The following is a 25,877-nucleotide window of genomic DNA, read 5'->3' on the forward strand; positions in this document are numbered from 1 at the left end:
TGAATTGTGTCTCTCTTTAGTCTACGTGAAATAGAAAAAGTTCTTTCTTGTGTGTATTTACTGAGGGACTCTGAAGAGTGTATGATATGTGACAATGATCCACCAGGTTTTGGAACAACAAAGTGACAATAATTCAGTGAACTGTTTGAGTGGAAATCAACTTGAGGGCAGCGGGTTTGGTTTTTTTTTTTTTGGTTATTAAGAAGATGAGACGTATGGGGCCCCTGTGCTGAAGGGAGAGCTGTGTAAACAGGACTTCAGGACAACTGGTTTCTCATTTCAGTTCTACCAGTGACTGTCGTGGTAGCTTCCAGGAATTTCTTCATACATCTAGTTTCCCTAGTTTTCCAGTTTCTCTGATGCCCAGAGAGTTTAAGTGACTCTTCAGGGTTATTCAGTGGGTTGGTAAAGGGGCAGGACTAGAACTTGAGCCTTTGTGGTTTAGTTATACAGCCAGCTTCCGGGCCTATTGAGGAGTGAGCACTCTGCTAGGTGTTGTGTTAAGGGATTTACATGGCAGTATTTTTATGTACTGCTCACAATAGCCCCATGAAGTAAAGAAAAATAGATGTAAAGGCTCGAAACGTGAAAATGGAGGCAGGCCATAGAAGGCTTTGGATCTCATACTACGTTTATGGAGTACATTCTGTATGTGAAGCACTGTGCTAGCACCACAGAGTTCAAGGCAAAGTGTCTGACCTTGAGGAGCTTGTAACTAAACTCCAACGAGATGTAGTCAAATGGCCCATGCCTGACGTTTGTCCCTCAGTTCCTTGCTACTCTATCACAGAGAGGAATCTGTTACAGGAAGAGACCAGAGTAACTAACGTATCAACATTGTTGCCTTTCAGTACACTCTTTCACTTTTTTCCACTTTAATGTACACTTCCATCATTCTATGAAAATTTGTGTGTTCAGCTTTATAAATCATACGAAGGCCTTACCTGAATTCATTCATTTATTTGTCATTCAGCAGATGTTTATTGAGCTCCTGCAAGGCATTTGGGTATCAAGACCAAACTGATTATATGTTGTTACAATCGTGGTATTAGTCATGCTCTGTTTTTTAGCAAAGAATTATTTGTTTAACTGTTGAGATTTTTTATTGTTAATGTGTTGGACTGTGAGTTCCCAGCATGTGGAGATTGACCCTTAAATGGAACTCCAACTGAATATATAGGAAAATCTTTTTAAAAATATTAAAAGCTTTAGAAGGGGATTTCACACTTCTTTTAAATTTTGATTTCATCATTACTGTCACCTGATTATAGATTGAAGCCTTTTTATTTGTACCCTTAACCCGTTGGCAGAGAAAAACAGTTTGGCAGGAAGGGTCCTTTATCTCAAATATTCCCCTCTTTGAGCTTTGTAGGCCACACAAGACATAGAGTTTTCAAAGTAAAGCAATTTAAGAGACACTTTTGTTTAATTTATAAGATGGAAGAAGATAGCCCTGGTAGCTTTAAGCAACAGAAACTAGAATGCAAGACTTGAATGCTACTTGTAATCATTTAAGTCTCAAATAAGACAAACGAGATGTTGGATGTGAATGTAGTTTTTAAACTTTAAGGAGTTCTATAAATGTAGTATCAAAAAAAAACCAAGACAAAACAGAAGCACAAACTCACTGCTGTAGAGTGGATTCCGACCCCCTGTGTGCCAGAGTAGAGCTGCTCCATATGGTTTTCTTGGCCGTAATCTTTATGGAAGCACATTGCCAGGCCTTTGTTCTGTGGGGCCGCTGGGTGGTTCCTACGGCGAACCTCACGTTAGTAGCTGAGCGCAAACCATTTGTGTCACCCAGGGGCCTTAAACGTTAGAGACCAGGTATTCACGGAGTACTTACTACGAGTATGACGTTGTTCTAGAGAGAGCCGAGGAGTCAGCTGCAAAACAATCCATTCTTTTCCTCTCAAACCCTGTTATGTAGTTGAGGAAATATATAGAAATAGCCATGTGGTAAGTGCCAAAAAAAAAAAGCTATTTTGGTAATTTGGAAGAGGAAGAGGTCTCTTCTACCCCTAGAAGTCAGGAGACTTTTCGTGGAGAAAAAGCAGTTCAGTGACGAGCAAAAGGACAAATACTGTATGATCTCACTAGTAGGAAAGAAGCAAATATAGAAACCAAAGATGATTAGTGGCTACCGAGGTGGGGAGGGAGGAAGATCTTGCCTTGAGTTTATGTTAATACTGGTGGAATGATTTGGAAAAGGATAGCTAAATGGTTGCAAAACTTGGAAGGATGTCATCATTGTTACTGAATTATACGTGTAGAAGTTATGAGATGGCATATGTTTTGTTCTGTATATTTTCACCCGAATAAAATTTTTAAAAGAAAAAGCATTTAGGTATGTTCTGAAGAGTGTGGAGTTTCAATAAAAGAGTTGGGGAGGAGGCCTTTGAGATAGGAGGAATGGTGGAAGAGCGAGAAAGCATGGAGCATATTCAGGCAAAGGTGGCAAGCCAAATTGACCTAGAACTGGCCTATACAGGCATCAGAGTGGGAAGCAAAGCTGCAGCAGCAGGTCAGTGCTGACTGATAACGGTAGGGATGCCAAACAAGGAGATTTGGATGTATTAACCAATGGGAGTCACTGAAGATATTTGAACAGGGGAGTGATCCAAAACCAAACCCACTGCCATCGAGTTGGTTCCGATTTATAGCGACCCTATAGGACAGAGGAGAACTGCCCCATAAGGTTTCCAGGGAGCAGCCAGTGGATTCGAACTGACCTTTTGGTTAGCAGCCAAGCTCTTAACCACCAGGGCTCCAGGGGAGTGATATGGCTGTGCTTGAGGAACAAGTGCCTGTGGGTAGCTCAGGTAGATAGAGGGAGAAGCAGGGCAGAAACCAGAGGCAGGGAGGCCAGTCAGAAGGCTACTGCAGCCCACCAAGGAAAAGGCAAAAAGATAAAAAGGCCTGGAGTGGGAGATAACAGTGAAATGGGAAAGGAGCAGATGCAGGATACGTTGTGAGGGAAGAATTGACAGAACCTGATGTCTTCGCTGGAGAGGGAGAGCTGACACTGAGAGTTCCGGAGCCATAGTCCATGTGGAGGAAACTTGGAAGGAGATGAGGAGTTGCGATTTAGAGGTGCTGACTTTGAAGTATTCAAGGATGATGGTGCGTGGACAGATGGGGGCTTCTCGCTTCAGAGGAAAGCCAGGGCTAGTTTGAGAACCATTAAAAAAACCAAACCTGTTGCTCTCAAGTCAATTCCGACTCATAGCGACCCTATAGGACAGAGTAGAACTGCCCCTTGGGGTTTCTAAGGAGCAGCTGGTGGATTCGAACTGCTGACCTTTTGGTTAGCAGACAAGTTCTTAACCACTATGCCAGCAGGGCTTCTGTGATTCATTAGCATATAAGAAAAGTTGGAGAGGTGGGAGAGATTTGCCAGAGAGAAAATATAGGGAAAAAAAGGCCAAAGAGAGCCTTTTGAGAAAAGAAAGAAGAACCCAGGAAACCAGGGAGAAGTCTGGCAAGAGAGCAAGGAAGAACCACAGCAGAACGTAACTCCACAAGCCAGCGGAAGGGGGTTTTCCAATGGAGAGAGCCTGGAGGGTCAGACCCTGCTGAGTGAGGCCAAGGAAGGCCGTTGGATTGACAAGTGCTAGATTACACATTTGTTGGCTTTTTTTTTTTTTTAAGGAAATATGACTTGCAAAATAAATATGAAGTGATTTCATTTGCATACATTTGTGACTTGCACAAATCAGGAATCACACTTAATGTTGACCCTCGCAAGTCCCAAAACACACTTCTGATTACTGCTGCTCAGTTTGTTAAAGGTGGTTGCAGTGGTAGTCATATACTTTATCCCCTTGGCAGCAGGCAGACCAAAGACTGTCCCTTGATAAAATAAGTCCTTTAAAGACTACATATCGGTTGATGCAGAAAGTTTCTAAAGGATTCCGTTGTCTTTGACCGTATGGCTGTTGTATGATCTGTGTGTGTGGTGTGTGTGTGTGTCTTCATATGCGTGAGTATGAGCTTAGCACAATGGAATGAGAAAACTGGGGTCAGATAAATCCAGTTTCACAACCCAGCTGGCCCGTTTTCCAGGCTTGTGACTTTAGAAAAGTTATTTTCCCTCTAAGCCTAAGTTTTCCCATCCATAACTCATCTAGAATTATTTTGAAGACTGAGTAATATGTAATTTGGTCAGGATCTATTCCATGTTGTTGTCGTTAGTTGCCATCGAGTCGATTCTGACTCATGGTGACCCCATGTCTGCAGAGTAGAGCTGCTTCCTAGGATTTTCAAAAGCAGATCTCCAAGCCTTACTTGCTAGACTCCTCTGGGTAGGTTTGGACGCCAACATTTTGGTTAATAGTCCGGCACTTAACCATTCGTGGGTTCTTTTCCCTCGCAACCTTTATATTCGTATGTAAATTTATACATACTGTACATCTGCCAAAAAAAAAAACCCTTTGCAGTTGAGCTGATTCCAACTCATAGGGACCTTGTAGGACAGAGTAGAACTGCCCTGTACAGGTTTCCAAGTAGCGCCTGGTAGATTTGAACCATTGACCTTTTGGTTAGCAGCCTTACACAGAGCCTTATCTTTATGAAAAACTATATTGAGGCATTTTAATGTGTTAATTTCATTGAGGAAAGAGCATACCTCCCACTGTAGCTAATCTATCCCGAGATTGTTCAAGTGACCTACAATTTAGTATGGGTAAGAATCCACCTGTGGAGCTTATTAAAATGTGGGTTGCTAGGCCCAGAGTGTCTGATTCAGTAGTTTGGGGTAAGCCTGGAGATCTGCGTTTTAAATAAGCACAAATGGGAGAGATGAACAAATGCTGGTTTCCGAGGTGCAGAGAGGGGGATAGATGCTGATTTCACATCCTGTTTCTATTAGAGGCATATCTGTGTTCAAAAGTTTTAGACTTGTGTCAGTAATATTTGAATCAGTGGATTATATTCGAATTCAGATGAAAACCAGATGGGGCCCATGTAGTCAAAGAATGGTGGCAAAGATGGCCCACCATGGCCGTCTGCTGGATAGCCACCCAGCACTGGGCAGCAGGCAGCCCCCAAACCAATTTCATTTCCTGCGGAGTAAGTGGTGACATTTTCTGCCCAGAGTCTGCAAAACCCAGTGCAACTTTAAATGTTTTCAGCAATAATGTATTCAATGGTGTCAGCGTTGCTTAGTCCTGTCATTAAAATGTTTTGATGCGTTTACCTGTTTGACTCTGTCTTCTGGTTGATAAACATCTCTGTGATATTATTTCCCTCATTCTCTGGATCTTAGAATCATATAATTTTGAGACCAAAGTTCACGTTGTTCATCTACCCCAGTCTCATTTTATAGATGAGAAAATAATTTATCTTTTTCCTTCCTAGTCCAGGATCTCTTACTTGCATATTCACAGCACGGGGTTTAGATGTGTATACATGTCTGGCGTGTAAGCTATGTATGGAGAACATAAAACGTATTTGATTTGTTTGTATTGAATGGAGATTTATGTTCTCTGTACATACTTAACAGTCAAGTAACATAAATACATTTATTAAAATTATATTGAGTCATTTAAAAATGTCAGCATCCTGTTGATGGTTTGCTTCTTTTGGAGGTTCGAACTGCTTAACCACGGCACCACCAAGGCTCCTCTTCTGGAGGAGGATGCCAGCGGCCTGAAGCCTTACCTAGAAACAGAGTTCCCCTACCTAAACCCACAGCCCCCAAGGGAAGGGGACAGAACTGATATTCGTAGAGTTAGCTCTATACCTTAGGTACATTTTCTCAGCCATCTTATTAGAAGGTCAGATAGTCTGATGTAGGGGAATCTGAGGCATAGAGAGGCTCAGTGACTCAGAAGAGTTGATAGAAAGGAGAGTTTCAAGCCCTGGGGTCTTCTCACCACACCCTGTGCTACCTCTTCAGCCACATATTGAGGCTATGAAATAGGTATTTGTTCCTGATTTTAGCTCAGAGACTTAGAGACACTTGTCCCTGCTGTTACTGCAAACTCAGAATTTCTGACAAAAAGCAAATGGACTGTGATGTCTCCTGGACACACAGTAGGACAACATAATGCAAAACTTCTGATCCAGTTGAGACACTTGAATTCTTGCCAATTAAGATAGTCCCCCCCCAAAAAAAAATTTTTTTTTTTTTTTAATTCGTAGAGGCAAAGACTCGTTGTTTTCTTAAGGCATTTTTTCTTAAGTAAATAAAAGTTGCTAAGTTATGCAATAATTACAATTTGAGAGGAATTGAAAATTTTCTCAGGGATTTTGAAGAGGAAGACCCAGCTTACACACTGCCATTTTGCTGGCCTCGACTGTGTGTTCTTCCCTGTGTGTTTAAGTCCTAGAGGGGCTTCCTGGGTGACATCAGCAGCCCACAAAGGCAGGCTTTGTGCAAGGCGAGATAGACAAGAGCTTCCACTTCCTGCTTGGTGAGCTGGATGTTGTTCCTAGCCCAATTTTGTTTGTGTTATTTTTCCTGTCCGTGTGTTGGAACAACATCTGGTTATTTTGTAGAGTTGATTATTATTAGCTATTAAGACCATCAATTCAGTATAAAAAAAAAAGCTGAATTTACTATCTTGCCAGGTAAGGGAAACCTGCATTCAGAATCTTAGTCTCCTGAAGCTTACTTGCATTTGGGGGTAAGCCAGGAGGTTTGTGATGAGCTCTGGTAGAACACTGATTGGCATTTAAACTGAAGCAAGGATTTCCCCATTCCCCCGCCCCCTTTTTTTTAAACACACGCTCAACACTCTGGTCTGTCTCAGGTTAAACCTATTTATTCTCATCCGTGGCCCCTGATGTGAACTCAGAGAACCAGGTTTCTCAAGGTCTCAGTACTGTCATTGATGTTTGTCGGTGGAAGCAGTTGACAATCTTACGTAGCCAAAGTCATACAGGTGCCTGGGTGCCTGTTGCTGGATGACGTCTTCTGTTGTGTGTTCAGCCCTTCCCTTGGATTCATGTAAGTTCCAGCTTTGCTTTCATGGGAGGTGACGGGGAGACCACTTTGAGGAAGCAGAGGCCCCTAAGATAGACAGAAAAGGTGCTGACTTGGCAGTAAAATGAAGCCCTGAGTGGGGTTTTACTTGGACTTTAGAGAACTCGCCTATCCTGAGGGCTGTGCTAAATAGGGTAAAACAAAAAACCGCAACACTGGCCTTTAAAAATTGCCGTGTCAAGGTCTAGCAGTTCTGGAGTTTTCTTTTGCCCCCACGTGCTGTAAGTTGACTTTTTGCACAGAAGCACTGTAAGTTACCTGGGAAGCACGTTTTTTCTTCATTGGATACACGCAACGAAATGCATTTCTTGCCCTGTTTTGTTGTATACTTAATATTTTCCATTCTTGGTTTCCTTTTTTGACACTTTCAGGAAAACCATCAAGAGCTTTTTGTCTCATTTGAATGATCAGTTTTAAGACTTTCTTTTCTATTTAAAGATAGGAGTTTCTGATAAGCTCATTTATGCTTTTCTATTTTAAGAAATACTTTTCAAGGTTTTTTTTTTTTTTTTCTTTTATGAAGTTTAGATAGGAGTCTTAGCTCCAATCCTAGCATCTACCTTACATTAAACAGGACCTGTTTTTCCCCCATGATGTTCCCTGGCTCAGGGAAATTGTAAAAGTCCTGGTGATTAGTCATTGTGGCGTTCAGCAAACAAATACTTTGGAGGCTGTGATTTATGGTACCAGTCGAATAAGAACGGTTACGTGTGCTCCAGACAGTTACCCTCGTGGAAGGTAAGTTCCCTGTATTCCCAGAAGGTGTCTTGGGTCCCCAGTTTGTTGTGTTAGGGCTTCTAAGACCTGGTGGCCATTTTCTGTGAGTTTGAATCCTGTGAGTTTAAACTCCTCCCACTGCAGAGCCTATGAACACTTGTTTTCTAAAATGAAAGCACAAGGAGAAACCCGAGCTGTTCTAAAGAACAGCCTGTTCTTCAGATTTTCTTTTTAAATCAGTATATTTAAGGTATAATTTTCCTAAACAGCACATTGTGGCTTTTTATCTGCAGTGGGTTTGGGGTTTATTTGGGGGTTTTACTTTTTAAAATGTAGATAACTTATTTATTGGTGTAATTTCTCTACCTTCCCCCGGGTAATTTCACTCTAAAACAGGTGAGCAGGGGAAACTATTTGGATATCTGACTACGGCCGGAAACTTCCGTTTTAAACTAAATTTCTCTTTGGCAAAAACTTAAGTGAAACATTAGTTCTTTTAATACTCCCCCCCCCCCCGCCCCAACCATTTTTCCCAATCGATTTCTTTCATGCAAACCATTCCACATCCATTTGGGTTATCAGCCAGAGTTTTTGCAGTATTTTCGCTACAGAAAAGCGCTTTGTGCCTCTAATTGTGCCTCACACCTACTGGCGGGCCTGCTTAGAAACTCTGCCAGTATCCCGTGCCTCCGGACCCCTAGGAACAGTGACTGTGCTTCACAATCCCATGCTGCCTCGGAGCTCTGTGCTGCCATGCCTGGCCTCCCTCCAGAGATTGCGGTGTTGCCGGCCGTGGCTTGAAAGTGGAAAAATGGGAAGTGGAGGAGAAATGACGGAAAACAGGGGAGGAGGAAGTGTGTGTGCAAGGAAAGTATGTAAGAGGATTAAAATAAACATCTCAGGGCCCAGGCCCCATGAAAAGCTATCTCTGCATGTAGGCACTTTGTGCCTGGAGCCAGGTGGAAGCAAGTGTGGAGCTGTCTGTTGACAGTGGGAGGAGAGCGTGTGGGCAGCCTCTCTCCAGGATGTCCCCACCAGCTCCAGGGAAGGGCAGACTCCTCTTCAGACTGAAGGCATCAGCTTCGCATCCCCCCGATAGTTTCTAGAGTGGAGGTCTGCGTCCTAGGGTTGAACATCATTGTTCCCTGCCAGGAGTTTCTCACGGATTCCCTGAGGGCACTTGTGATCTTGGTGGCTACACTTCATTGTGTTGACCCTGTTGTTTTGAAGCCCTAGCTGCCAGGTGGGCCAGGCTCCGTTTCTGTGCTCTACTTTTTGACCCAGTAAGGAGCTACTGATAAAGTGCATTGCTTGGCAGTTATTGCTTCCCTGTTGGAACACCTGCTATCTCTGTATATGGGACCCTTTTTAAAAAGGAGAGCTGGTGCCTCTGACAGTGTGATTCGGGTTCCATGAAGTGCTGCCTAGGAGTTGAGTATCACCTCCGTCTGGAATCTTGAGCAGACCCTATAATTCAAGTGACTGGAGCCAAGGGAAGAGTTTTGAGATTTGCCCCTGTGCCTCCTAGGATTCACATACCAAGAAATTTTCCTCACTGGAGTGAACAAACTGGAGGAATCCTGAAGAAATGTTCAGTGACCCAAATATTCCCTGTTAAGACTTCTCGCCCCCCATGCTTCATTAAGATAGAGCTCTCACGTAGCTCTGAGACCTTGAACTCAGGTCTCTTGCCCTTTAACTACGAGGAGAGTGAGTCATTGTGCAGAGATTGAAATTTTACAGGCAGAACAAAGCCTGTAAGTGCATCATGCCTGTGTTATTATAGACCAAGGGTCTAAAACTTATACCTACAAGGGCAGGAAAGTATAAATATGTAAAGCGGGGCTGGATATAAGAAGATAGAGAATGATTAGACTGTGGCAAAGTAGAGGGCTTTGCATTACTTATCAGTACTGTGGGAGCTGGACAAAAAGGTCTGCAGGCTGCATGAAGCCTTTGGACTGCCAGTTTGCACGCCCTGTTGTAGAGCTACACCATCTGATAGACTCCGCCAGTCTGGATTCCTTCAGTGGCATCCTGCCCAGTCTTCTTTTGCAGAGCACTGGGCTTGGAACTCTCCAAGGCCCAGCCCAAGGAACTGAGCTTTTCCCATGTCACAGTAAATGAAGGAGCCACATTGAATATAAACCCTGTCATCTCATACAGGCAAAACGATTGTGTCAGTATGGTCAGCGGCAAAACATGGCACGTATCTAAGGATATCGGCAGAGGCACCAGCCCTGTAAGCTGCCGCAGCACTCAGTGTGCCGATCCCAGAATGGACCAGGAAGGACCTACGAAAGGAAGTCCCTTTGTGTCCAGGCATGTCACCCAAGGTAGCCAAGTGGCACCAAGCCTGCAGGAGATTTTCTGTTAACCTGGATGGCATCAGGCGATGGGATGACAGCAAAGAACAGAAGGCATATCCTGTTATGCCTTGTCTGTGTCATTGAACTGCTCGGCCCAAGAATGCTTTCTGAAATATCTGGCAAGTAGCAACTTCCTGACTAGCCCTAGACTGGGACAATGGGCAGAAACTCCTGTGTCTGACAGTTGACACTTTAGTGACCTTCTGTATACCCTGGAATCTACAATGCTTTCCCTTTTTTCCAAACATCTTTTAGCTACTCCCATTCTCCTCAGGGTATAGTGATTGGCTTAAAGTTAGGAAAGGTGTGCGTCAGGGTTGTATCCTTTCACCATACCTATTCAACCTGTATGCTGAGCAGATAATCCAAGAAGCTGGACTATACGAAGAAGAACGGGGCATCAGGATTGGAGGAAGACTTATTAACAACCTGCGTTATATAGATAACACAACCTTGTTTGCTGAAAGTGAAAAGGACTTGAAGCCCTTACTAATGAAGCTCAAAGACCACAGCCTTCAGTATGGATTGCATCTCTACATAAAGAAAACAAAAATCCTCACAAGTGGACCAGTGAGCAACATCATGATAAATGGAGAAAAGATTGAAGTTGTCAAGGATTTCATTTTGCTTGGATCCACAATCAACAGCCATGGAAGCGGCAGTCAAGAAATCAAACGGTGCATTGCTTTGGGTAAATCTGCTGCAAAGGACCTCTTCAAAGTTTCGAAAAGCAAAGACGTCACCTTGAAGACTAACGTGTACCTGACCGAAGCCATGGTATTTTCAACAGCGTCATGTGCGTGTGAAAGTTGGTCAATGAATAAGGAAGACTGAAGAGTTATTGATGCCTTTGAATTGTGTTGTTGGCGAAGAATATTGAATATACCACGGACTGCCAAAAGAATGAACAAACCTGTCTTGGAAGAAGTGCAACCAGAATGCGCCTTAGAAGCAAGGATGGCGAGACTGCATCTTACATACTTTGGGCATGTTGTCAGGAGGGATCAGTCCCTGAAGAAGCACATCATGCTTTGCAAAGTACAGGGTCATCAGAAAGGAGGAAGACCCTCAACGAGGTGGATTGACACAATGTCTGCAACAATGAGCTCAAGCATAACAATGATTGTGAGGATGGCTCAGGACCAGGCAGTGTTTTGTTCTGTTGTGCGTAGGGTCGCTATGAGTTGGAACCAACTCGACAGCACCTAACAATAACAACAACAACATTCTCCTCAGCTGTCTTGGCGTTAAGTGAGCCATCGTGTCTATAAAGCCCTTGGCGCAGGGCCTGGCACATAATAAGTGGTCAGTAAATGTCAGCTTCTGTTTTCACTGGCATCCGCATCATCACCATTATCACTGTTGTAAGAAATACCAGGTAGCTTTGTTTAAACTGTACCTTTAGGTTTACGTCAGCCATCTCCACCCAACATAGATGAGGATGGATCGTACAAATGATCCTTTTCTGGAATCTCTCCTGTTTATTTCACTAATTTTTACTGTGGGAGTTAGACTCGGAACTCTGGCGTTATACAAAGACAGGCTCCTGCCATTGTAAAGAAAAACTACCAGACTGCTGCAGTGGAGTCCTTATGTTTGCTACTCACAGTGTGGTCCCTGGACCAGCAACATGGACATCACCTGGGAGCCTGATAGATGCAGAGCCGTTCCCCACCCAGATCCCCAGCTGACTTGTGCTCTTTAACATTTTAGAAGCGCTGCGCCTGACACTCCGGTGAAGCACAGAGACAAACTTGTGTCAAGATGGGTGTTTGTGGACTTGCTAGCTAGGAGGTGCTTTGGAACAGTCTTGGGAGGTGGGTAGGTTGTGCCTTTCAAGTCTGCTGTAGAGGTATATTTGGGGTGGCTTTGACCACATTAAGGACCTGATTCTGAAGGCTTTTGTCCCCTGGCTGTCACTTTAATGTCAACATAGCACCTTGCTCTCCCCTGCCGCCCCCCCCCCCCGCCCGTGGGCCTCTGGCCATGAAAACCATGTTGCCAGGAGGGGAAATTTTCATATGTTAGAGGACAGAAAACCTTTGTGTGTCAGGGGACTGACAAAGAATTGTAGGACTTTAATGGTAGAATGTGTATCAATGTAAAAATGAGGGGTGGTCCACTCTCAGTGACTTTATGGAACCCTGGTGGGCAGTGAGAAGGGAGTGTAGCTAAACCTTCTTTAATGTTAGTGAGCAAGAGTACTGTCTGCTTCTAAGGAAACGTTTCAAAAAATAGAAATAATGAGTCCCATGCTGCCATAGCGACTTGTTGTGTAGACTGGAAACTACCAGGGGGTGAGGAGAAAATGGCCACAGTGTCTTGGAGATGAAATCTTAGCTTCTCATCAAATTAATTTAATTTAGAAAATGAATTAACTAAATGTTTTTTCAGTCCTTCGAACCTCTCACCTGTATTTTATGGGGAACATGGTCTAACTCTTTGCTAATTTATGATTTTGGTGATTTTTTTCATTCTGTGTAGTACGTTCAGGTGCCCTTGTACCCTGGTCATTTAGTGGCCTGGAGTCTCTCAGGCAGCACAGGCTTGGAAGTGCAGCCATGTACAGTAGTTAGTCCCTGGGCATGCCCTCTTCCTCTTTGTCCTCTCCTTGCCACCATCAGGGAACTCAGCCTGGAGTTCTGGATCTCAGTCTCCTCTCCCATTCATCCAGATGAGCTGCTGCCATAGCGTCTGTAGTGGCTTGAATGGTGGCCTCCAAAAAGAGATGTCTGCATCCAGGAACGTGTGAATGTGACCTTATTTGGAAAAAGGGTCCTTGTAGATGTAAGTTAAGGATCTCAAGATGAGATTATCTCTGGTTATCCAGGGGAGCCCTAAATTCAATGACCAGTGGATTATAGGAGACACACAGAGGAGAGAGACATGAGGAGGAGAAGGCCACGTGAAGACAGAGGCAGACAGTGGAGTTATGCAGCCACTAGGCAAGGTACGTCTAGAGCCACCAGAAGCTGGAAGAGGCAAGGAGCGATTCTCTCCTAGAGCCTATGGAGGGAGCACAGCCCTACTGCCACTTTATTTCAGACTTCTGGCGTTCAGAACTGAGAGAATACATTTCTGTGCTTTAAGTCACCAAGTTTACGTAGGAAACTATCACAGTGTCCAGACCTAACATTGATTCAGGAACACCTAGGAGCTTGTTAAAAATCAGATTCTGGGGCTTTATCCATGGCTATTGTGATTCAGTCTGTGGGTTGACATCAAGAAAGCTAAATTTTTAAGAAGGGTCTCCTGGTGATTCTAAAAAGAGATTCCATTTTTTTGTGGTGGTGGTTACTACTTGCCATCAAGCTGGCTCCTATTCAAAGCAACTTCATATATAACAGAATGAAATGTTGCCCAGTCTGGCACCGTCTTCATGATCACTGGTATGCTTGGGTCCATTGTTGCAGCTTTTGTGTAGTGCCTTCCAGCTTAGGGGGCTTGTCTTCCGGCAGTATATCAGAGTATATTCTGTTGTGATCCATAAATTTCTCATTGGCTAATACTTGGAAGTAGATCACCAGGTCCTTCTTAGCCTGTTTTAGTCTGGAAGCTCTGCTTAAACCTGTTCAACATGGGTGACTCTGCTAGTATTTGAAATACCTGTGGTACAGCTTCCAGCATAATAGCAACACCCAAGCTACCACAGTATGACAAGCTGACAGACAGGTAGTGGATACATCCATTACCCCCTCAGTATTGGTATTTCTCATGCTCTTCCTGTGGCCCAGTTGATTTGATTTTCTTTCCTCGGGCAGTATCACCCATAACCATGTTCGCAACCTCTTCCTATGTGTTGATACACAACAAATCTGAATCTTCATCCCACCTTCCTTTCAGCAACAAATCCCTTTTGAATGCCTCTTGATTGAGAGCTCTACCTGCACTTTCCACAGGTGCCTCAGACAGAGCAGGCTTTATTCTCCTCCTCATAAGCCAGCTCTTTGATATGGGTTCCCTACCTGTTAATGGCACCTCCAGGCAATGGAAGTGGTATGTCACCCTTCATTTTTCCTTTGCCACTCTCCTAGTTTCCAATTAGCTGATTCTTCCATCCAGATGGCTTTCAGATCTGTCTTCTCCCTTTCGTCCCCACCCATCTTCTTGCCTTCTTTCCAGACCTTCTCCAGACATCCTTCTCACCTGCTCCCAGGGAGACCTACACACACATTTGTTAAATTAGTCCAGGTTAAAATCTTCCAAATGACTCACCATTGTCCAGGCTGCACATTAGAATCACCTGGGGGAGCTTTTAAAAAAAGTCTCAGTGCCACTGCCCCACCCAAGACTATACAAATCAGAATCTCAAAGTGGGGTCTGAGTATTGATGTCTTTTTAAGATTCCAAAGATGATTCTAATATACAATTAGAGGTTGAGCACTACTGGGCTAGTGGATAGAACTCATTGTGACCTTGAGAGCTTTTCACTTAGTCCCTGCCAATCTCACCTGATCATCTCCCCTCAGTCCCCTGCACACGTGCTGTGCAGGAGCCATCCCCACCTTTTTGCCATTCCTCAAACACATCATTCTATTTCATACCTTCTCTTGGACCTCTGTCTAGGATGGAATGCCCTTTTCATTCTCAGATTCTGAGGACAGGCTCTCTATCCTTCAAGACTCAGGTTCACGTTGCTTTCTCTGACTCTCCTTCCCCAAACTCAGCTTAAGGCTGCCTCCTCAGAGCCTTGGGCATGCCTTATCATACCTGTCTCTCTTGCATTGGACTGTGGCTCTAGGAGGTTGCTGGATGGCGGAAAAGAAGATTAAGTGCGAGGCCCTGACTAGCACAGCCTCCACCAGACTGAACCCAGTACAACTAGATGGTGCCTGGCATCACCACCGACTGCTCTGATAGGGATCAAAAGAGAGGGTCCCAGACAGAGCTGAAGAAAAATATAGAACAGAATTCTAACTTAGAAAAAAAAGGCCAGACTTACTGGTCTGACAGAGACTGGAGAAACCCCGAGAGTATGGCCCCTGGACACCCTTATAGCTCAGTAATGACGTCACTCCTGAGGCTCACCCTTCAGCCAAAGATTAGACAAGCCCATAAAACAAAAAATAAGACTAAATAGGCTCACCAGCCCAGGGGCAAGGACAAGAAGGTTGAGAATGGGAGAGTGTTGACATGTAGCATAGGGTTGGCAACCAGTGTCACAAAACAATATGTGTATTGTTTAATGAGAAACTAGTTTGCTCTACAAACCTTCATCTGAAGTACAATTTTAAAAAAAAAGTTAAATTTGAAAGGCCTAGGCGTCCCTGGTGGCATAATGGTTGGGTGCTCAGAGAAGGAAAAAAAAGTGTGAGGCCCTAGTTTTACCTTAAGTAAGTTGGCCTTTGTCCTTGCCTCTGGAGAAACAACCCTGGGAGTAATTGGGGAACCTTGGTCGAGACTTCCAGGCCACACGTGAAGGTTTGTGCTGGTGAATGAGGGCTGGCCAGACCAGAAAAAGACACACCTGGGAGGCTGATATCAACTACTGTTGGGCAGCATGATTTAGCCTGTCATGCAGGACTGGCCAATAAAAGCCTGGAACACAAAGGCTCAGAGAGCTTCCAGGTTGGGAGGGCGATGTGCCCTGTCTGAGACATGGCAGCTCCATGCTGGGAACTTTCCCAGACCTCACCTTGCAGCTCTTGCTTATGAAGTTCCTGATTTATATCCTTTTACTGTTAGAAAAAAACCTCAACAGTTGTAAGTATAAAATCTTCCTTGAGTTCTGTGAGTAGTAAAAACAGGTAATTAATGAGCGCAAGGACAGTGCCCTCTTGTAAGGTCTGACCTAGCCCTGGGTGGCTAGGGTAAAAGGGAGAGAGTGCCATGTGAGCGGCTGCTATCAGAAATGACTTGGAAGTGGGAAAGCAAGATACGATTGAGCCGCCTTCTGGGAATCAGCTTTATGCTGATTTTTATCCATGAAGTCATTGTTGTAATAAGGCCAAGGGAATGGAATAGTTGCTCGTTTTTTTCTGAGTACTGAAGCCATGCTGCCTTACACCTCATCAGACACTTGTTAAGAAAACAAAACTCTGTTTTGATGAATAGATTGAAAATTTATCATTATCAGTTGTTAGTTGCCTTTGAATTGGCTCCGATTTATGGTGACCTTACGTATAACAGGGAGCCCTGGTGGTATAGTGGTTAAGAGCTCGGCTTCTAAGCAAAAGATCGGCAGTTCAAATCTACCAGCTGCTTCTTGAGAATCTATGGGGCTGTTCCGCTTTGTCCTATAGGGTAACTATCAGTTGGAATTGACTTGATGGCAACAGGTTTTGGTTATGTATAACAGAACGAAACATTACCTGATTCTGTGCCGTTTTCAGGATTGTTTCAGGATTGTTGGAATGATCGAGTCCATTGTCACGGCCACCGCGTATTTTGAGTACCTTCCAACTATGGGGCTCATCTTCCAGCGCTATGTTGGACAATATTCTGTTGTGATCCATGGATTTTCATTGGCTAATCTTCTGAAGTAGATTGCTCGGCCTTTCTTCCTGTCTTAGTCTGGAAGCGCCACTGAAACCTGTCCGCAATGTGTGACCCTGCTGGTGTTTAACATACCTGTGGCATAGCTTCCAGCATCACAGCAATGTGCAAGCCAGCACATACAACAAACTGACAGACCGGTGGTGGTGGTAGATTATCAGCAGTAAAAAAAAAAGTAGTATGTAATACCATTAATTGAACATTTGTTAGCTAAATCCTTTATATTCGTTGCCTCATTTAACTGTCACAGTAATCCTCTCGGGAATTATTTTTTAATTAAATAATATTCTATTGTGTTTTTGGTGAAGTTTTACACAGTGGTTTAGGTCCCCATTCAACAGTTTCTACATAAGTTGTTTAGAGACATTGGTTACGTCGGTTACATTCTTCACAATGTGTGAACATTCTCATTATTTCCATTCTGGTTGTTCTGTTTCCATTAATCTAGTTTCACTGCCCCCTTGCATTCTCATCTTTGTCTTAAAGCAGTTGTTGAATGTTTGGTCTCATGTAGGTGATTTCTTAAAGGAGCATTGTCCTTATGGGTGATATTCGTCATTTTTTGAGCCAATTTGTTATTTAGCTACAAAGGTGACCTCAGGGGTTAGTTTCAGTTCATGGCTTGAAAAGTATCTCAGGGCAATAGTCTTGGGGAATCCTCCTGTCTCAACCAGTCCAGTAGGCCTGTTTGTTTTTTGTTTTTTAGGAATTTGATGTTCTGTTCCATATTTTTCTTCCATTCTATCAGGTTCCATATATTGTGGGCCCAATTAGAATGGTCAATAGTGGTAACCAGGCACCATCTAGTTCTTGTGGTTTGGGTAGGTATCATTATCCCTATTTTATAGAACTATTTAAACAAAATACCATTATTAGGTAATGCAAGATGGCAGAGAATCCAAAGTAGAGTGCCATCACCTGGTCAGCAGGGTGCTAATAGTATAGAGGCTGATGAGGAAAAACTGGCTTCGTTGGTAAAAGCAGCTAATGATATTTAGTTTTTTGAGTGGTAGCTACATATTTACACTTGATTTAGCATAAAGCTAGCACAACCATTAAACGTACCAATCAAAAGATAAGATGGTGATCTATTATTTACTAACGTTTGGAATCACACAAATATCGTCTTCCTTTCAAGTTTGGTGAAACAAGTTTTAATTCCAGAGCCAGAGATTTGGGTGGAAAACCCAATCCTGCTGATTACATGCTATGTGGTGCTAGGATTTTGGCTTAATTTTTCTGAGTCAGTGTCCTCCTCTTTGATATGGAAATATTATTTCATAGCCCACAGAGGTGTTGTGAGAAGGCACATGAGGTGGTGTGTATGAAAGTGATCTGTAAATGACACAGGGCTAAACAGGAGTAAGGCTGAGTATGCTTGTCTTTGCTCTGTGTTTGGGCCCAGAGAGTTGGCCACTGGGGTGGAGTCAGTTTTGGGAAGGCGGTGTTCATGGCGTTCCGCTGGGTGAGTGAAATGTGGCCCTGAAACAATGGCAGGCTGTCTGAATTCCCAGGCAGGGGTGGGGCAGGAGGATGCTGGGCTGGGAGGGGCAGTGGGGAACAGATGGAAGGAGCTAGTTAGGGAGAATGAGGGACTGGAGAAGGATGGTTAGAAAACTAGAGCCTTTCTTTGCTTATTAAAACAACAGAGTTGAGAGAATGTGAGTGGTCAGGATTTTGGGTCAGGCCACTTATAACCAAAGACCAGCCTAGGACCACAGATCAGCTCCAGGGAATTTGACATCTTGTTGACTCTTAGGTTATTCCTGATAATTTCATTCCCAGCAGCTCATGTACACCGCAGGCTCAGTGTTTCCATTCTGAAGATGTTAACGTAATGATGTGACCAGAGCTGTTCATCACTGCGTCACGTCCTGATAACGCAGATTCAACCTCCTTCCTCTTTTAAGGTGAAGCTAAGGCTTTATTATCTCACGTATTCTAATAGGCTGAAAAATATTTTCCAAGTAGTCATCAGTATAACGGCATATGACTTGCGTGGATGAGAAGAATTACCATATTCTGCTAGTCTCTGGAGGTGAGCCTAGAATAGTCATACCTGTCACAGACATCACCATCCTAAACTTACCTGACAATCTCTGGAGCAAGAAACAGTGTAACCTGGTTAAGGGTTCTGTAAATGTCTTTATGGCATTCTAAAACATCTCAACAGGCTGGAAATGATAGACCAAATGAATATAATTAAATCTAACCGGGATAAATAAGTAAATTTTTGAAAACTTCGCTTAAAAATTCAACCCTGGAAGTTTGGCAGCCAAGGCAGAAGGAAGGAAACAAGGAAAGGAAGGACAACTCCATGCTAAAAAAAAGTCTGCATTATACGTGATACATTTATTTACGAATAAAATCAATTTTTGAGCATGTACCATTTTCTCTGCCCTTGCTGAGTACTTTTATGTTCCCGTTCAATCCTCCCAACGCCCCATAGGTTGTATATCATCATTTCCATTTTATTGATGAGGAGGCTGAGGTTCAGGAAGGGCAAGTCCTTTCCAAGGTCACACTGTTAGTAAGCAGGGACCCAACATCTGCCGTTTGTGGAGCCTAGTGTGGTAAGGAGTATGGAACCAGAAGCCTTGAAGCCTGTTTTGGTCGCGGTGTGAGATCTTAGGTGACTTCTCCATGCCTCAGTTTTCTCATAAATACAGTGAGAGGGCAGACTAGACAATCTGTAAATTCCTTTTTGCTATAAAACTCTCACATCCAGAGACTAGTTGAAGGAATTGGAGATGTTCAACCTAGTAAACGGATATGCAGGATAAGCCGTCAAAGGGTTGTCATGCGGTAGAGGTACAGTTTGTGGCCCTTCATTACCTCCAGGTGAGGACTTTTCCTCTAAGGAAGAGATTCTCGCACCTGAAGTCATCTCTGCCTATCTGAAGAATCACTAAAATCCATTGTGGCAAATTAAGAGTGAGTTAGAGTCATGCCCCTCTAAGCATGCTCTGCTTTTTGAAATCTAGAGCAGCCCAACCTCCACTTATATTGAACGATACTAACTCATCTTCCTAGTTTCAGAAAGGTTTGGGGGACTGGATTACCAGATATTTGACACTCAAGAGTGTTACTTTTTTTTTCTTTTTTAATTGTGTTTTAGGTGAAAGTTTATAGCGCAAATTAGTTTTTCATTCAAAAAAATTTTATACACAAATCTTTTTATGACATTAGTTGCAATCCCTGCATTGTGTCAGCACTCTTCCCCTTTTCCTTTCCCTTTCTTTTTCTGAGCTTTCATCCATCCAGTTTTCCTGTCCCTTCCTGCCTTCTCGTCTGCTTTTGTGCAGGTGTTGCCCTTTTTGGTTGTCTTATCTTTGACTGAAAGTTGGACTTCGGGAGTGGCTTCAGTTCTGAGTTAGTAGGGTGTTCAGGGGCCATAGTCTTGGAGGTTCCTCCTGTCACTGTCAGACCAGTGAGTCTAGCCTTTTTTTGTGAATTTGAATTTTATTCTAGATTTTTCTCCCACCCTACCTGGGACCCTCTACTGTGATACCTGTCAGAGCGATTGGTGGTAGTAGCTAGGCACCACCTAGTTCTTCTGGGCTCAGTCTGGTGGAGGCTGTGGTTCATGTAGTCCGTTAGTCCTTTGGACTAATATTTTGCTTGTATCTTTGATTTTCTTCATTCTCCTTTGCCCCAAACATGCTGGGACCAATAGACACCTCTTAGATGGCCGCTCGCAAGCTTTTAGGACCCCAGACACTACACAGCAAAGTAGGATGTAGAACATTTTCTTTATGAAATGTGTTATGCCATTTGACCTAGATGTTCCCTCAGACCACGGTCCCCAGCCCCCAGCCCCAGTGACTGAGTCATTCAAGGTGTTTGGATGTGTCTAGAATGCTTCTATGACTTTGGTCAAGTTGTGTTGACTTCCCCTATATTATGCGTTGTCTTTCTTTTCACTGAAGTTAGCACTGGCCTACTATCTAGTTAGTGATTTCCCTTCCTTACCCTTCCCCTCCCTTGTAACCATCACCAAGAGTGTTTCTTTGTGTGAATTCAGCACCATCTCGTGGACACGGGGCTGTGAACTAGGCACGGACCATGGTCATCAAATGTAAAAACCTGTTGCCATCGAGTTGATTCCAGCTCCTGGTAACCCCCTGTGTATCAGAGTAGAGCTTGTTCCATAGGGTTTTCAGTGGCTGATTTTTTGGAAGTAGATATTCAGGCCTTTCTTCCTAGGCACCTCTGGGTGGACTCAAACCTCTAACCTTTCAATTAGCAACTGAGTGCATTAATTGTTTGCACCACGCAGGGACACCTATCAAATGTAAAGGAATACCAAAAACTCAACACAGAAAAAACTGCCACCAGGAAAGGGTTGTTCTCACAGGAAGATATTTTTAAGAGGGACTGCTTGTTCTCATGGGCAAATCTGCTGCAAAAGACCTCTTTACAGTGTTAATAAGCAAAGATGTGACTTTGAGGACTAAGGTGCACCTGACCCAAGCCATGTTATTTTCAGTTGCCTCATATGCATGCAAAAGCTGGAAAATGAACAAGGAAGACCAAACAAGAATTGATGCCTTTGAATTATGGTATTGGTGAAGAATGTTGAGTACATGGACTGGCAGAAGAATGAACAAATCTGTCTTTGGAAGAAGTACAGCCAGAATGCTCCATAGAAGCGAGAATGGCAAGATTTCATCTCACATACTTTGGACATGATATCAGGAGAGACCAGTCCCTGGAGAAAGGCATCATGCTTGGCAAAGTAGAGGGTCAGCAAAAAAGAGGAAGACCCTCAATGACATGGATTGACACAGTAGCTGCAATAATGGGCTGAAGCATAACAACGGTTGTGAGGATGGCGCAAGACCAAGCAGTGTTTTGTTCTCTAGTACACAGGTTTGCTATGAGTTGAAACCAACTCAGCGACACCTAACAACAACAACAAAGCCTGCTCTCAGAGCTAGAGACTGCTTTGGGGAATTCTCTCTTATGACTCTATTATTAAGCCCATGGTACCTGGAAGAGCAGAGTGAGCAGGTGCAACAACACTGAAGAGCCAGACCTCCCCAGGAGTCTAGGTGCAGCACACGTGGGCACTGTTTCCTAGGGAGGCTTCCTCGGGAGGGAGCCCCTGTGCTCCTTCCTCTCTGGCCTCCTTCCCTCTGTATCCTGCATCAAGTCCCAACTCTTCTGGTCCAGGGCACCGCAGCCCCTCTGCCCTACCTCCTTGCCCTCTTGCGGTATGATTGCCTCTCAGAGAATAACCTCTGTGCCTTACTGTGCTTAAAGACCCCTTCTTCCCAAGGTGAGGAGCAGAGGATATGAAGGTTTGAAGAGGAGAGATCACCCATGTTGTAAAATGCTCTGGTCTCCTGACTCAGTCTAACACTCTGGTGAGTCTGGCTACCTCGATGTTTTTGCTGATTCTCTGTGTTAAGAAACTGGGCGATAATGTAATATAGGGCTAAAATAGTAATCCAGGAGAACCCACACAGGGCTCTTACCCAGGCTAGAAAGAGTAGCATATGGGCATCTAGAAGCCACTAGAGGGGTAGAAGCTCCCCTCTGGTTGTTCAGAGGGTAAAACCAAACCAAACCCATTGACACTGAGTTGATTCCGACTCACAGCGACTCTGTAGGACAGAGTAGAACTGCCCCATAGGGTTTCCGAGGAGCAGCTAGTGGATTCAAACTTCTGACCTTTTGGTTAGCAACCAAGCTCTTAACCACTGTGCCACCAGGGCTCCAAGTAAGCAGGTATTAAAAAAAACAAACAAACCAAACCCAGTGTTGTCGAGTTGATTCCAACTCATAGCAATCCTATAGGGCAGGGTAGAACTGCACGTTAGAGTTTCCAAGGAGTGCCTGGTGGATTTGAACTGCCAGCCCTTTGATTAGCAGCCATAACACTTAACTGCTACGCCACCAGGGTTTCAAGCAGGTGTATAGAGATGTTAATTAATTTGTCCCAGTTCATACAGCTAGTAAGTGACAGAATTGGAATTTGAACGTAGGAGTGTGTGAGCAGAGGCCCTGTTTTATGCTCTGAAGATAAAGATAACTATCAGGAGGGGAAAGGACAGCCTATCTGAACAGGAAAAAGAAAGCTTGATCTGATAGGTTGATCTGATAGGTAATTTTAGTCAAGGACTTCAGTGGCAGATTGAAGGATAAAGTACATAAACGTGCCAAACTGAACCCAAATTTTTAGTATTTTTTTTAACCGAGCAAACTATAAACTAATAAATCCGTTAAATGGGACCTAAACTAAAAAAAAAAAAAAAATTTCTAAAATCAAAAAACTGAAACATCTGATTATCCTCAAAAATAAAGCACAACCAAACTTAATAACATCATTAGGTTCCTAGTTTAAGAGAGAAGAGGTCCCAAGACTGCGCACTCCAAAAATCCCCTTTTCATGAGAACGGAGCAGACGTCAGCCGGCCAAGGGTCTGTAAACAGATGTGAGCAGTGATGAGGCAGAGTGGGGGTGGGGGGGGAGGGATCTTTTCTTTTTAATTTTTAATGAAGGTGAAAAATGTCACTAAAACAGGCATATCACCCAATAAACAGATAATACCCTAGGTTTATTCTTATCCATAAATTTATAGACAAATATGAGTAGCCTTCTGAATGAAGAGGATAAACACAAAATAGAAGTTTATAGATGATGTAATTATTTGTCTTAAGTTATTTTGGCCTCCTTCCTACCAAGCTGCTTACCAGAATTGCTAATAAATTATCAACTTGATTTTTATTTGAGTTTTTATTGCTTCCTCCTCCCCTCTCACTTAGAAGAAATGTTAACAGTGCAACTAAAGAAAGAAAAAGAAAGTTATTTAGATGATATTTGTGACCAAATGTCCACATACCTGTGCGGCTAAGGCTCAGATGTAGCTGCTCTCTGCATCAAGGAAGAATGATTAATGAGCCTCTAGTAGCAAGGGAAACCCTGGTGGCACAGTGGTTAAGAGCTACGGCTGCTAACTAAGAGGTCGGCGGCTCAAATCCACCAGGTGCTCCTTGGAAACTCTATGGGGCAGTTGTACTCTGTCCTGTGGGGTCGCTATGAGTTGGAATCGACTTGACGGCAGTGGGTTTGGGTTTTTTGGTTAAGGGTAGCAAGAAGGAGCCCTGGTGGTGCAATGGTTAAAGCTCTTGGCTGCTAACCAGAAGGTTGGTGGTTCAAACCCACCGGCTGCACTGCAGGAGAAATATGTGGCAGTCTGTTTCCATAAAGATTTATAGCCTTGGAAACCTTATAGGACCGTTCTACTGTCCTATAGGGTCACCATGAGTCAGAATCGACTCAACGGCAGTGGGTTTGGTTTTGGGTTTAAGGGTAGTAAAAGGAGCCTTGATGGCGAAATGGTTAAGCGCTTGGCTGCTAACCCAAAGGTCAGTGGCTCAAAGCCATACCGCAGCTCTACCAGACAAAACACCTTTACAGTCTGTTCCTGTAAAGATTACAGGCTTGGAAACCCTATGGAGCAGTTCTACTCTGTCCTGTAGGGTCACTGTGAGTCAGAATCAACTCTGTGTCACAAAAGAACAAGGGCAGCAAGCATTGGGGGCGGTTCTGGGAAGCTGGGTCACACAGTAAAACAGGATGTGGTCTCTGCCCTTGAGGAATTTCACATTCCCCAGATTTTAGGCCTGGGATCAAGCCTTAGCTAATATTACTGACATTTGGGACTAGTAACAATTAATTGTTAATAACAGTGGTAGTAATAGCTAACATTTACTGAGCTTGAGTTTATGCCAGACATTATGCCAAGTTACAGGCATTATTGTTTATTCCTCATGTGGATCCTTCAAAAATTAATTCTATTATACCTCCATTTTACAGATGAAGAAACTGAGGTATAAGAGTGTAAGAAACTCACCCAAAGTCACAGCCAGAAAGTGGCAGAGCCAAGTTCACCTGACGCCAAAGTTTATGCCCTTAACCTCTGTGCCAGATGAGATACAGTCTGCCTTCTCCTAACTTATCCTTGGCTGGAGCCCTGACCTCTGTGCCAGACCAGATACGGTCTTCCTTATCCTAGCCTATCCTTAGATGGTGCCCTAGTTCACCAGTGGACTAATGCAGAGCTTTGGAGTGTCATAGCTTTGATCTTCCCCACCGTTCCCCTTCTTTGCCCCCTCTTTGTATAACCCCTTTGCTATGCCCAATACCTGGCTGCATGGTTTTTTTAGGCATTCAGTAAATACTGTCTTGAAGTGGACATGGATTAAAAAATTAAAATGTTTGAATGTTTATGAGGACAATCTGCTACTTTGAAGTTGACAATATTTTAAAATAAAATAGAAGTAGAATGTATGGACAATTCTGAATTTCCCTTAAATGTTCACTGTAGCATTGAGCAGCCTCCCGCAGGGCTGGGGCCACCTGGTGGTCCATATGGCACCTGTGTGCAAATTAGAGAGATGATTCCTCTGGCAGGAGGAGGGGGTGCAGCCCTGCACCGAGGTACATACCTCAGCCTCTCATGGCCTCCTCCGCCTACCACAGGGCATAGTCTGTGCCCTGGTGCATGACAGCCCCTGCTCAAGGCCAGGCTACAGCTTGCCAAACACTCACACATTGGCAAGGAGGCTGGGGTGATGTCACGTGAGCATTTAAGTGGTTTGATCTCTAATATGTGTGCATTTCACTAAATGCAATTGAGGAAAGCAAACCATGGAAAAGCTAACTTTTTTATTTCTTGATGCTCCTGAACCTGTAATGGAGAGTAGAGAGGGTGGTTTGGGAGGCAGACTGCCTGGGTTTGAATCCCAGCTTTGCCCCTCACTAGCTAAATGATGCTTTTCAAGTTGCACAGCCTCTCTGAGCTCCAGCTTTCTCATTTACAAAATAAGATTGCAGCAAGGCTTAAATGGGGTGGTGTATATACGGTGTGTGGCACATGCTGGCACACGGACACACGTGTTAGGCGTTAGGGGCACTTGGCTGGCGTATTTAGGTGAACACCCTCCTGCTAAGAGAGTAAATTGTGATGGGGACATTGATGCTTGTGTTGATGTCGATGTCACTCTGAACTAACACCAGAAGACTCCCAGAGGGGCTCCAACGCAAGCAGGGGCCACAGTGACCTGTTTCTTCCTGGGTGTAGGCAGATGCATGGGCCAGCTCGTGTGTACTGTCTCACTCAGTAACTTTCAGCAGAATGCACTTTAGAATCATCTGTTAAAAAGCACACCTGCCCAGACCCGGTCTTCCAAGATGCCTATTCAGTGTTGGTGGTGGCACCTGTTTCAGATTCTTTTTGAGGTTCCGTGGGTGAGTCTGATGTGCACGTTCTGTGAGAACCACCGTTATAAACAAACAT

The 25,877-nt window shown here is 43.9% G+C and overlaps 1 protein-coding gene across 15 annotated transcripts in view; it reads left to right on the forward strand.

Annotated features, from left to right (window-relative positions):
* Positions 1 to 25,877, forward strand: part of ZBTB38 (zinc finger and BTB domain containing 38) — a 146,154-nt gene that overhangs the window by 89,352 nt on the left and 30,925 nt on the right. The window contains exon 5 of one of the 15 annotated variants that reach the window (XM_064275522.1): positions 21,059 to 21,938. The exons of 13 other annotated variants lie outside the window; for them this stretch is intronic. The gene's annotated coding sequence lies outside the window, so the exon portion shown is untranslated. Of the gene's footprint in view, position 1; positions 6,953 to 21,058; positions 21,939 to 25,877 lie in introns of those variants that run through there. One more of the 15 variants, XM_064275523.1, reaches the window with a different exon arrangement.

This window comes from Loxodonta africana, chromosome 23, assembly GCF_030014295.1.
Source record: "Loxodonta africana isolate mLoxAfr1 chromosome 23, mLoxAfr1.hap2, whole genome shotgun sequence".
NCBI lineage: Eukaryota > Metazoa > Chordata > Mammalia > Proboscidea > Elephantidae > Loxodonta > Loxodonta africana.